This window comes from Rhinoraja longicauda, chromosome 19 (genome assembly GCF_053455715.1).
Source record: "Rhinoraja longicauda isolate Sanriku21f chromosome 19, sRhiLon1.1, whole genome shotgun sequence".
Taxonomy (NCBI): domain Eukaryota; kingdom Metazoa; phylum Chordata; class Chondrichthyes; order Rajiformes; family Arhynchobatidae; genus Rhinoraja; species Rhinoraja longicauda.
The window spans coordinates 17,289,613-17,303,542 of NC_135971.1; the positions used below are offsets into that span (position 1 = coordinate 17,289,613).

The 13,930-nt window shown below is 51.1% G+C and overlaps 2 protein-coding genes across 2 annotated transcripts in view; one reads left to right on the forward strand and one right to left on the reverse strand.

The window, feature by feature from the left end:
* LOC144602868 (pre-mRNA-splicing factor ATP-dependent RNA helicase DHX16-like) overlaps positions 1–13,930 on the reverse strand; it is a 783,352-nt gene that overhangs the window by 378,990 nt on the left and 390,432 nt on the right. The window lies entirely within an intron of this gene.
* The window catches only part of LOC144602540 (E3 ubiquitin-protein ligase TRIM41-like), a 49,222-nt gene that overhangs the window by 34,829 nt on the left and 463 nt on the right, over positions 1–13,930 (forward strand). The gene's annotated exons all lie outside the window — the stretch shown is intronic.

Below are 13,930 nucleotides of genomic sequence, written 5' to 3' on the forward strand. Positions count from 1 at the left end.
CGCACAGACTGGGGTCTGTCAGTGAGGAAGTCCAGTAGCCAGTTACACAAGGGGGTGCTAAGGCCCAGTGGACCCAATTTGCTTACCAAGTGCTGAGGGATGATCGTGTTGAATGCTGAACTGAAGTCCAAGAACAGCATTCGCACATATGTGTTCTTGTCCTCCAGATGTGCCAGGCTCAGGTGGAGTGCAGAGGATATGGAGTCCTCTGTGGAGCGGGTTGGCCGGTAAGCAAACTGGAACGGGTCAAGTGTGGGGGGGAGTTAGTCTGGAGATGATATGGTCCTTGACCAGCCTCTCAAAGCACTTCATCATTATGGGAGTGAGTGCTACAGGGCGGTAATCGTTGAGACAAGTGATTATGGATTTTGTTTGCCACTGGTATGATGGTAGCAGTCTTGAAGCACGATGGGACAATAGCGTGGTTCAGCGAGGTGTTGAAGATGTGAGTGAGGACATGTGCCAGCTGATCAGCACATTCCCTGAGCATCCGGCCTGGTATGTTATCAGGGCCTGCCGCCTTCCGTGCGCTGACTCTTCTTAGGGTCCTCCGGACATCTGCTGTGTCGAGACTGAGTGCCTTGTCATCATGGTGAGGAATAGCTTTCCTCGCAGGTGTGTTGTTGAGCGCCTCGAACCATCCAATGTATTTATTGAGTTCATTGTGAAAGTTTGTGCTGTCTTCACAGGGCGGTGGAGTAGTCTTATAGCCTGTGATGGTTTGGATTCCCTGCCACATGGGCCTGGTGTTCATGGGGTCATGAAAGAGACTCTGAATTTCCTGACCATGGGCACGCTTTGCTCGCCTGATGACTCGGTTCAGGCTGGCTCTTGCTGATCTGAGTGCCACCATGTCGCCGGATTTAAATGCCGCATTTCGTGCTCTCAGCGTTGCACGTGTCTCGCTGGTCACCCAGGGCTTCTAGTTGGCCCGTATAGTAATGATCTCGGTGACACAGACATCCTCTATGCACTTGTCCATGTACGCAGACACACACGCAGCGTACTCCTCCAGGCTGGTGTGTTGATTGTCAGTCGCAGCCTTCTTGAACATGTCCCAGTCAGTGCAATCAAAGCAGTCCTGTAATGCTGACATAGCTCCCTCTGGCCAGACACTAACCTGCTTCACAGTGGGGTTTTCTCTGGTGAGCAGGGGCCTGTATGCAGGAATTAGCATCACAGAGAGATGGTCTGAGGAGCCAAGGTGGGGGCGGGGGACTGCCTTGAATGCCTTCTTGATGTTTGTATAGGCCAGGCCCAGTGTGTTCACTCCCCTGGTTGCCAAGTCCACATGCTGGTAGTAATGAGGGAGAACTGTCTTCATGTTGGCCTGGTTAAAGTCCCCAGCAACAATGAAAACACCATCGGGATGTGTAGTTTGCAGGTCACTGATGGAGCGATAAAGGACATTCAGGGCCTCCTTAGTGTTTGCACTGGGGGGATGTACACGGCTGTGATGGTCATGATAGTAAATTCCCTGGGAAGATAGACGGGTCGACATTTTATTGTCAGAAACCCAATGTCTGGAGAGCAATGACTTGAGACCACTGTGGCATTATTACACCAGCTGTTATTAGTGTAAATGCACACACCACCGCCCCGGGATTTACCACTGAGAGCGCAGCTCCTGTCCGACCGGAATGTTGTTCGCCCTCCACGCTGATAGCGACGTCGGGAACAGAGGAGTTTAACCACGTCTCTGTCAAGATCAGGGCGCAGCAGTCTCTCATCTCCCGTTTGGTTATTAAACCCAGCTTCAGATAGTCCAGTTTATTCTCCAAGGGGCGGACGTGAGCGAGCAGAATAGATGGAAGTGGCGTTCTGCAGGGGTTCGCCTTTAGCTTCGCTGTTAGCCCTCCCCGAGTGCCGCACTTCTGCCTCCTGTCGCACCGCCTCCGTCTCCTCCGACTGCAGCTCGGGCTGGGAGGAGACTCGGCAGCTTTGTCGGCGGCCGGTACCAGCCGACGTAGCAGTCCCAGGCTCCGTAGAGTGGCCGGATCCACGGTTGCTGAACAGCTGTATGGACGGAATTCTAGCACAAACTGACAATCATATACTAGTTGTACTTTGGTACAATGAACATTTACTCCTGAAATCTCTGGTCTAAGTCAGTTATTTACTGCTAAATCAGGATGCCGTCTGCCAGCCTGATTCATCACTGATACCTCAATCATCCCCTCTAACATCTTCAGACTTTAAACTCAAAGCCTGTCACCGACTGATTGCTGAAGATAGACACAAAAGGCGGTAGTAACTCAGCGGGACAGGCAGCATCTCTGGCGAGAAGGAATGGGTGACGTTTCGGGTCAAGACCCTTCTTCAAACTCAATCTTCAGTTTAAACCAGCATCTGCAGTTCCTTCCAACGCACGGGTCGATTCTGACCGTTTGAAGATGGGTCTTGACACGAAACGTAACCCATTCCTTCTCTCCAGAGATGCTGTTTGTCCCGCTGAGTTACTCCAGCATTTTGTGTCTGTCTTCGGTTTAAACCAGCATCTGCAGTTCCTTCCTACACAGACCGACTGATTACTGTTCACTTCAGCTTTGATGGCAACCGATATTATGGAAGCAAGACCCCATGGCGCTGATGGCGGTGGCAACCCGAGACCCGCTGTTGCCGCGGCTCCTCACCCCCCTCCTCCACCCTCTCCCCCTCATCCCCCTCCCTCTCCGCCGGGCCTGCAGCGGCGGCCCCGACCCCGACCGGCAGCGGCTCCACAAGGAGCGGCGGCGACTGCGGAGAGAGGCGGCCATGGAGGCCCAGAGTGGAGGAGGAGAGAGAAATGGAGGGGTGAGGGAGTGGAGGAGAGAGAGTGGAGGGGTGAGGAGGCGAGGAAGAGGACGAGGCGAGGGAGAGGAGGGGTGAGGTGAAAGAGAGGGATGAGGGAGTGGTGGAGGTGGAGAGGAGGAGGGGGAGGAGATGGAGAGGATGAGGGGTGAAGGAGAGGCAGAGGAGTGGTGAGGGGAAGGAGGAGCAAGAGGAGGAGGGGTGATTCGGAGGTATCCTCTTTGTTCAGGAAACGGGGCTTCAACTCCACCCCACGTTGTTGTCCAGCCTCACTTACCCCCTCTGGCAGCTTGTTCCAGCCACCCACGACCTTCTGTGTGAAAATGTTGTTCCTCTGGTTCCTGATTAAATCTTGCACCTCTCACCACAAACTATGTCCTCTAGTTCTCGATTCCACTGCTCCGGGTAACAGACTGTGCATTCACCCTGTCTATTCACCTCTTGATCTTATGCACTTCAGCCTTCTGCGCTGCAATTAATAAATCCTTCCCAGCCCAACCTCTCCCTTTCGCTCGGACCCTCAAATCCTGGCACCATCTTCGTGAATCCACTCTGCAGTTGTTTCCAGCATTTTATCCTGCCTTACACTGTCCCAAGCGCTATTCTCCCCTTCCGTCTATATTCAGGACAGTTTAATGTGTAACTGACCCCTCCCTGTGGTAGAGAGCGGGGGAATCCTCCATAGTTCCTTGGGTGGATTTGTCTCCTTCCTTTAAAATGGTCGTAACGATGGTGACCCTCGGGTGCTCTGGCCGGCGCTCCTCTTCCCAAAGGAAGGCAGACATTGATGGTGAAACTCAGCAGCGCCTTCAGTGCACCTGCACAACCTTTGGCCGTCTGAGGAGAAGACTGTTTGAAGATCCGGACACAATTCGCAAGTCCCCAATCATTTTGTCATACACCTTCTGTCTTTTCATCTCTGGCCTTTGTCCAACCGTCTGACTATCAACTCCCTCTCCCCCCTCAACTGTGTCAACCTATTGCCAGCCAGGCTTTGTCAAAGAAAGGTAACTTTGAGGGCATGAGACGTGAATTGGCCAAGATAGACTGGCAATTGGTTCTTAAAGGGTTGACGGTGGATATGCAATGGAAGGCATTTAAAGACCGCATGGATGAAGTACAACAATTGTTCATCCCAGTTTGGCAAAAGAATAAATCAGGGAAGGTAGTGCATCCGTGGCTAACAAGGAAGATTAGGGATAGTATCAAAACAAAAGATGAAGCGTACAAATTAGCAAGAAAAAGCAGCCTACCAGAGGACTGGGAGAAATTCAGAGTCCAGCAGAGGAGGACAAATGGCTTAATTAGGAAAGGGAAAATAGATTATGAACGAAAACTGGCAGGGAACATAAAAACTGACTGCAAAAGCTTTAATAGATATGTGAAGAGAAAAAGATTAGTTAAAAAAAATATAGGTCCCTTGCAGTCAGAAACAGGTGAATTGATCATGGGGAACAAGGACATGGCAGACCAATTGAATAACTACTTTATTTCTGTCTTCACTAAGGAAGACAAAAATAATCTGCCGGAAATAGCAGGGGACCGGGGGTCAAATGGGATGGAGGAAATGAGTGAAATCCAGGTTCGTCGGGAAGTGGTGTTCAGTAAATTGAATGGATTAAAGGCCGATAAATCCCCAGGGCCAGATAGGCTGCATCCCAGAGTGCTTACGGAGGTAGCCCCAGAAATAGTGGATGCATTAGTGATAATTTTTCAAAACTCTTTAGATTCTGGAGTAGTTCCTGATGATTGGAGTGCAGTTAATGTAACCCCACTTTTCAAAAAGGGAGGGAGAGAGAAAACGGGGAATTACAGACCAGTTAGTCTAACATCGGTAGTGGGGAAAATACTAGAGTCAGTTATTAAAGATGGGATAGCAGCACATTTGGAAAGTGGTGAAATCATTGGACAAAGTCAGCATGGATTTATGAAAGGTAAATCATGTCTGACGAATCTTATAGAATTTTTCGAGGATGTAACTAGTAGAATGGATAAGGGAGAACCAGTGGATGTGTTATATCTGGACTTCCAGAAGGCTTTCGACAAGGTCACACATAAGAGATTAGTATGCAGACTTAAAGCACACGGTATTGTGGGTTCAGTATTGATACGGATAGAGAACTGGCTGGCAGACAGGAAGCAAAGAGTAGGAATAAACGGGTCCTTTTCAGAATGGCAGGCAGTGACTAATGGGGTACCGCAAGGCTCAGTGCTGGGACCCCAGCTATTTACAAGATATATTAATGATTTGGACGAGGGAATTGAATACAACATCTCCAAGTTTGCGGATGACATGAAGCTGGGGGGCAGTGTTAGCTGTGAGGAGGATGCTAGGAGGCTGAACGTGACTTGGATAGGTTAGGTGAGTGGGCAAATGCATGGCAGATGCAGTATAATGTGGATAAATGTGAGGTTATCCACTTTGGTGGCAAGAACAGGAAAGCAGACTATTACCTGAATGGTGGCCGATTAGGAGAAGGGTAGATGCAACGAGACCTGGGTGTCGTGGTACACCAGTCATTGAAAGTAGGCATTTATTCACAAAATGCTGGAGTAACTCAGCAGGTCAGGCAGCATCTCGGGAGAGAAGGAATCGGTGACGTTTCGGGTCGAGACCCTTCTTCAGACTGATGTCAGGGGGCGGGACAAAGGAAGGATATAGGTGGAGACAGGAAGACAGAGGGAGATCTGGGAAGGGAGGGACAGAGGAACTATCTAAAGTTGGAGAAGTCGATGTTCATACCACTGGGCTGCAAACTGCTCAGGCGAAATATGAGGTGCTGTTCCTCCAATTTCCGGTGGGCCTCACTATGGCACACGACTGAAACAAGACATTCCGCATTCTACAGAGAGGCAGGCAGAGCCTGATCCCTGCGGGTTCCCACCCGCAACCGGGAATTTGTTTTGGACGCAGTATGTGAGGACAAAGGACCTGGTCTCGGACAGGGTGGTCTGTAGCACAGGGGTTCCGCAGGAAACAGTGCTACCTCCATTCATGTTCACCCTGTACACTGCGGGCTTCAGGCACAGCTCTGCAAACTCATATCTACAGAACTTCTCTGATGACTCTGCCATCGTCGGTCTCATCATGGGCGATGAGGACAGGGCGTACAGAGAACTGATCAAGGAGTTTATGCACAGGTGCCAGCAGAACTGCCTCCGGATCAACGCTGGGAAAACCAGGGAGATGGTGGTAGATTTCCACAGGCGCAGCCAGGTCCCCCCGACACCGGTGAACATCCAGGGAATGGACATTGAGAGGGTGGATTCTTAAAAGTACCTGAGTGTTTACCTCAATAATAAATTGGACTAGACCGAAAAAACCGATGCGTTATACAGAAAGGGCCAGAGCAGACTTTATCTGCTAAGGAGACTCAGGTCCTTTGGAGTACTGGGGGCACTCCTAAGGACCTTCTACAACACAGTGCTTGCATCAGCCATTTTCTATGGAGTGGTCCGCTGGAGCAGCAGCATCTCAGCGGCGGAAGGGAAGAGACTCGACAAGCTGGTCAGGAAGGTCAGCTACGTCCTGGGTTGCCCCCTCGACTCAGTGCAGGTAGTGGGAGAGAGGAGGATCAAGTCAAGCCAAGTAAAGTCAAGTTTATTTGTCACATACACATACACGATGTGCAGTGAAATGAAAGTGGCAATGCCTGCGGATTGTGCACAAAAAAGAATTACAGTTACAGCATATAAATAAAGTTAATAAGTTACTATAGTGTAGACAAAAATTTAGTCTCTGGAGTTATAAAAGTTGACAGTCCTGATGGCCTGTGCGAAGACACTCCATCTCATCCTCTCCGTTTTCACAGCGTGACTGCGGAGGCGTTTGCCTGACCTTAGCATCTGGAACAGTCCATTACTGGGGTGGCAGGGGTCCCTCATGATCTTGCTTGCTCTGGCTCTGCACCTCCTGATGTGTCGGTCCTGCAGGGGGATGAGTGTAGTTCCCATGGTGCGTTCTGCCGAACGCAGTACTCTCTGCAGGGCCATCCTGTCCTGGGCAGAGCTGTTCCCAAACCAGACTGTAATGTTGCCGGACAGGATGCTCTCTACAGCCCCAGAGTAGAAGCAATGAAGGATCCTCAGAGACACTCTGAATTTCCTCAGCTTTCTAAGGTGGTAAAGGCGCTGCTTTACCTTACCCACCAGTGCGGCAATGTGCGTTGCCCATGTCAGATCCTCTGTGATGCGGATTCCCAAGTATTTAAAACTGCTCACCCTATCCACAGTAGACCCATTTATCTCCAATGGCGTGTACGTCCTTGGATGTTTAGCCCTTCTAAAGTCCACAATCAGCTCCTTCATTTTAGTGACATTCAAGAGGAGGCTATTGTCCTGACACCAGAGTGCCAAATCAGCCACCTCCTCCCGGTTGGCCTTCTCATCGTTGTTGGAGATCCGGCCCACCACCACAGTATCATCAGCAAACTTGATGATGGAGTTTGAGCTGAACCTGGCCCCACAGTCATGTGTGTACAGGGAGTACAGTAGGGGGCTAAGGACGCAACCCTGGGGGGATCCTATGTTCAGGGTGAGGGAGCTAGATGTGTGTACCCCCATCCTGACCACTTGGGGCAAAGTTAACATCGCTGCTGGGCAAGGACTCCCACCCCACGCAGGACACTGTCACTGCACTGAGTAGCTCCTTCGGTGACAGACTCCTTCACCCCAAGTGAGTGAAGGAGAGATATAGGACGTCATTCCTTCTCGCTGCTGTGAGACTGCACAACCAGCACTGCTCGCAGCAGACGAGTCAACAGTAACAGTTAAGAATACACAGAAAACTGATGACAATTTATTCTTGTCTTTACTTTTATTTATAACTAGACCAAGTGGACCCGTTGGGCCCATTCCGCGTAGAGGTGGGAAAGGGAAGGGGAGAGGGTGTCACTGAGTGAGCGCTGGACCCAAAGCCTCTCCTGTATTGTACCACCCTCAACCCCCCACTCAATCCCCCTTATCCCCCCGCCTCCCCCATTGACCCACTCCATCCCCCCTACCCGCCCCCACTTGCACCTCCCCTTCCCCCACCTCCACTTGCCTCTCCCCCACTTGCCCCTCCCATACCCCCACTCAACCTAGCCCTGCCTCCACCCCCATTTCCCCCTCCCCATCCATATTCCCCCTCCGCCTCCCCAGTCCCCCACTCGCCCCCACCCCCCTCCCCCTACCCCCACTCTCCCTGCCAGCACCCCACTCTACCCCCACCCCCAATCTGCCCTCCTTCCTACCCCCACTCTTCCCTTCTCCCCACCCCCACCCTGCCCTCCACACCACCCCCATTCTCCCCCCAGCCCCACTCTCTCCTCCCCCAACCCCTCCCCCCATTCTCCCCTCTTCCCCACCCACTCTCCCCTGCCCCGCACTTCCCCCTTCCCCCACACTGTTACCCCGACCCCCATCCCCCCCACCCCCACCCTCAACTGCCCCCAACACCCAGTCCCCCTTCCCCCCACCCTTCCTCCCCTCACTCCCACTCTCTCCGACCCCCTTCCCCCCATCCTCACTCTACCCCCCCATCCCCACTCTCTCCTCCCCTCCACCCCAACTCTCTCCTTCGCCCCCACCCCCACTCCCACTCCCCTCCCCTCCACCCACTGGAAGGCACTGAGCACGGCACTGCCGTCAGTCAGGCGGGTGCCCCCCCCCCCCCTCCTTTCTCGGAGCGGGAGAGGTGATGACACCTCCCGGCGGTCAGCTCGGCCCGATCTGACGAATGTCAGGCGTGAGGCATGCCGGGACGGATGGCGGTACTCCGGGCGGGGGGGGGGGGCGGAGCGCATTAGTTAAAGGTCCGGGGGGGGGCGGCGCATTGTCCAAAGGTCCGGGGGGGGCGCATTAGGTAAAGGTCCAGGGGGGGGGGGGGGGGAGCGCGAGGTCATCCCTCACAGGCGCACGGGTGCCATTGTGACGTCACACGCTGAAGACCTTCAAGAAATGGGTTAGAAATGAAATTTTAAAACTTTAAAATCTCTCTAGCTTTCAAAATATAGCTTCAATCTGAATGAGAGTTGTTAGAGATTATGCCCAGGATAATGTTTCAAGTAGCACGTTTCGTTCAAATTGGTGGTATATTTTAAAAGTTCTTGACGTTTTAAACTTTAATAAAGCCATTAAATCCCTTTTCCACTTGCCGCGCCCAAGATGGCCGCCGGGGGCGGAACCCGCCTGATTGACGGGAGTGGCGGCCAATGAGGAGGGGGGGTAGGAGTGTGGAAGAGGCAGGACAGCCACCTTATTCTGGTAGAAATATAAACTTCTTAGCGGATTAGACCTGGTGAATGCTGGAAAGATTTTCCCGCTTCTGGGGGAGTCCAGAACCAGGGGTCACACTTGAAGAATGAGGGGTCGGCCAATTCGGACTGAGATGAGGGAGTACCTTTTCACCAGGAGCGTTGTGAATCTGTGGAATTCTCTTCCATAGAAGGCAATGGATGCCGATTCACTGGGTTATTTAAGAGAGAGTTAGATGTAGCTCTTTGGGTTAACGGAATCAAAGGAAATGGGGAGAAAGCAGGAACAGGGTACTGATTTTGGATGATCATCCATGATCAAATTAAATGGCGGTGCTGGCTCGAAGTCAGAATGGCCTACACCTACACCTATTTTCTGTGTTTCTACATTTTTATGTTTCTCTGGTGATATTTGGAGAGTGAATCCATTTCTCTGGAATAGAACAAGATATTCATGAACTGGGCCAATAGGCGGATTAAAGACTGATTTATTTAACTGGGAGAAAGATGATGCAAGTTGCCAAGACAGGCCAGGGCAGATTATACACATTAAAAAGTTACGCCCTGTGTTATTTTTAGCAGACAGAGATATTGGAATGCAGACGCACAGCTCGATGAAAATTGCAACAGGGATGGGCAGGGTGGTGACGAAGGCGTTTGGCACAATTGCTTGGGTACATGAGAGTATGAAATATAGGATTAGATACAAATGTGCAGGCCACTAGTAAGATCTACACCTCCAGATTCAGGGACAGTTTCTTCAGAGCTGTTATCAGGCAACTGAATTATCCTACCAGAGAGCAGTGCTCAACCACTATCTACCTATTTGGTGACCCTCGGACTATCATGGATCGGACTTTACTGGCGTAACCTTGCACTAAACATTCTTCCCATCTCATGTATCTATACAGTGGAAATGACTTGATTTTCTGCAAACTGGATGCACCCAACAAAAGCTTTTCACTGTAGCCCGGGACACGAGACAATAAACTAAACTGAATTGACTGCATTTACAGTACCTTCCCGCTCAGCTCCATCCAGGGATCCCAGCCGTTTTTCCAAATGAGACAGAGGTTCACGGTCACTTCATCCACTGCATCCTGTATTCCTGGTGACACCAGGTGCACAGTCGTGTGAAACCCGTTGAAATGAACGGATCGTCAACTCTGATTCCACTTGCCGTTTATTTCTCTCTTCCCACACTTACATTACCCCTGGTTTTATTTGCGACCTCACTGGAGTTTTTACGACGCGGAATTTGGGGATTAAATGGGAGCCGACCTGTTGTCCACCGGGTTTCTGCCCCACAGCCCCTGAGCCCCGCTCCTGACGCCAATCCCGGAACCCGACCCTTTTACACACCCGGAGCGGAACCGGAGCAGATTCTCAACCAGTTTCCATCCCAGGAAGGCCCGAAGAAAGGACAAAGTTTCTCCGTGAATTTATTCCCAGTGAAGGTGTGGAGATGGGACTTGGTGTTCGCGTCGTAAAATGAAACTGTCCCGGACTCGTAACTGAGATAAACTCCCACGGGGGTGACGGGGAGGAGAAGCAAGCACTGGAGGAGGCCCATGACAGAAAGGTCAGACTGGGAATGGGAGGGGGAGTTGAAGTGCTCGGCCACCGGGAGATCAGTTTGGTCAATGCGGTCCGAGCGCAGGTGTTCGGCGAAGCGATCGCCGAGCCTGTGCTTGGTTTCGCCGATGTAAATAAGTTGACATCTAGAGCAGCGGATGCAATAGATGAGGTTGGAGGAGGTGCAGGTGAACCTTTGTCTCACCTGGAAAGACTGTTTGGGTCCATGGATGGAGTTGAGGGGGGAGGTATAGGGACAGGTGTTGCATCTCGTGCGGTTGCAGGGGAAAGTGCCCGGGGATGGGGTGGTTTGGGTAGGAAGGGACGAGTGGACCAGGGAGTTACGGAGGGAATGGTCTCTGCGGAACGCAGAAAGGGGAGGGGATGGGAAGATAAGGCCAGGGGTTGAGTCCAGGGGTTGAGATAAGGCCAGGGGTAACGGAAATGTTGGTGGATGATTTGTTGGATCGGCAGGCTGGTGGGGTGGAGGGTGAGAACAAGGGGGATTCTGTCCTTGTTGCGAGTGCGAAGCTGCGGGATGTAGAAGAGACCCTAGTGACAGCCTCATCTATAATAGGTCTGCAGGTGCAGCAAGCAGTAAAGAAAGCGAATGGTATGTTGGCATTCATAGCGAGGGGATTTGAGTATAGGAGCAGGGAGGTTCTGCTGCAGTTGTACAGGGCATTGGTGAGACCACACCTGGAGTATTGCGTACAGTTTTGGTCTCCTAATCTGAGGAAAGACATTCTTGCCATAGAGGGAGTACAGAGAAGGTTCACCAGATTGATTCCTGGGATGGCAGGACTTTCATATGAAGAAAGACTGGATAGACTCGGCTTGTACTCGTTGGAATTTAGAAGATTGAGGGGGGATTTTATAGAAACTTACAAAATTCTTAAGGGGTTGGACAGGCTAGATGCAGGAAGATTGTTCCCGATGTTGGGGAAGTCCAGAACAAGGGGTCACAGTTTAAGGATAAGGGGGAAGTCTTTTAGGACCGAGATGAGAAAGTTTTTTTTCACACAGAGTGGTGAATCTGTGGAATTCTCTGCCACAGAAGGTAGTTAAGGCCAGTTCATTGTCTATATTTAAGAGGGAGTTAGATTTGGCCCTTGTGGCTAAAGGGATCAGGGGGTATGGAGAGAAGGCAGGTAAGGGATACTGAGTTGGATGATCAGCCATGATCATATTGAATGGCGGTGCAGGCTCAAACGGCCGAATGGCCTACTCCTGCACCTATTTTCTATGTTTCCATGTCTATGTTTCTATGTCATGCCCCCTTCCTTCCTTCGTTATTCTATCTCCCACCCCCTACAATCAGTCTGAAGAAGGGTCCCGACCCGAAACATCAGCTGTCCATGTTCTCCAGATGTGCTGCTTGACCCACTGACTTACTCCAGCACAGATGTGCTGCTTGACCCACAGACTTACTCCAGCACTTTGTACTTTTATTTGTAACCCTGCATCTGCAGTTCCTTGTTTCTGCATCTTCACGTTGAACATGGACTTCAAAGCACCACCAAACTGGCAACTCTGTGCAGTGTGTCAGTGTACCTCTGCTAAACACTTGCACTGTATCTTGACTGGTGAACTTGATAGAAACAGAAAAGAGGTGCAGGAGGAGGCCATTTGGCCCTTCGAGCCTGTACGCACCGCCTTTCATTGTGATCGTGGCTGATCATCCACAATCAGTAACCCGTGCCTGCCTTCTCCCCATATCCCTTGATTCCTCTAGCCCCTAGAACTCTATCTAACTCTTTTAAATTCATCCAGTGAATCGGCCTACACTGCCCTCTGTGGCAGAGAATTCCACAAATTCACAACTCTCTGGGTGGAAAAGTTTTTTTCTCACCTCAGTCTTAAATGGCCTCCCCTTTATTCTTAGACTGTGTGGCCCCTGGTTCTGGACTCCCCCAACATTGGGAACATTTTTCCTGCATCTAGCTTGTCCAGCCCTTTCATAATTTTATACATTTCTATTAGATCCCCTCTCATCCTTCTAAACTCCAGTGAATACATGCCCCGGTCTTTCCAATCTTGCCTCATATGACAGTCCCTCCATCCCGGGCATTAACCTGGTGAACCTACGCTGCACTGCCTCAAAAGCAAGGACATCCTTCCTCAAATTAGGAGACCAAAATTGCACACAATGCTCCAGATGTGGTCTCACCAGGGCCCTGTACAACTGCACACAGTACTCCAGATGTGGTCTCACTAGGGCCCTGTACAACGGCAGAAGGACATCTTTGCTCGTATACTCAAATCCTCTCGTTGTGAAGGCCAATATGCCATGAGCTTTCTTCACTGCCTGCTGTACCTGCACGCTCACTTTCAGTAAACTTCCAGAATCATTTTGAGTGTGACGGATAGTGGCAAATACAGCACGTGTTTAAAATCTGACATGATCTATGTAAGGAGGAGGCCACTCAAGGCAACTCCACCATACACCAAGGCAACTCCACCATACACCAAGGCAACTCCACCCCGATCATGGCTGATCTGAATCCTCTGCACGTAAGTCATAAGTTTGCCGCATGGCCCAAACAACAAAAGTGCGAGGTGATGCGCTTTGGCAGAAATAACTTGGAGAGGGAGTACACCATGAATGGAAGGACCCGAGGGAAGACAGGGGTACAGAGGGACCTTGGAGTACAGGTACACAAGTCCTTGAAGGCAGCAGGACAGGTGGACAGGGTGTTCAAAAAGGCATATGGGTTACTGGCCTTCATTAACCGGGGCATCGAATATAAAAGTAGGGGGGTAATGATAGAATTGTATAGAGCACTGGTGAGGCCGCAGCTGGAGTATTGTGTACAGTTCTGGTCACCACATTATAGAAAGGATGTGATAGCTTTGGAGAGGGTGCAGAGGAGATTCACCAGGATGCTGCCAGGGATGAAGGGCCTCGGCTATGAGGAGAGACTGAGCAGACTGGGGTTGCTTTCCCTGGAGCAGAGAAGGCTGAGAGGGGACGTGATCGAGGTGTACAAGATCATGAGGGGCATAGATAAGGTAGATGGCGGGGAACTTCTTCCACTGGTGGAAGGTTCAACAACGAGGGGACATGGATACAGGGTAAGGGGAGGGAGGTTTCGGGGGGATGTGAGAAAGAACTTTTTCACCCAGAGGGTGGTTGGAGTCTGGAACTCACTGCCTGGGGTGGTGGTGGAGGCGGGAACACTCACAACGTTTAAGAGGCATTTGGATGGGCACTTGAAATGCTACAACATTCAGGGCTACGGTCCAAATGCTGGAAAATGGGATTCAAATTAGACTGTGTTTGGTAACGGGCGGCGCGGACACGATGGGCCGAAGGGCCCCTTTCTGTG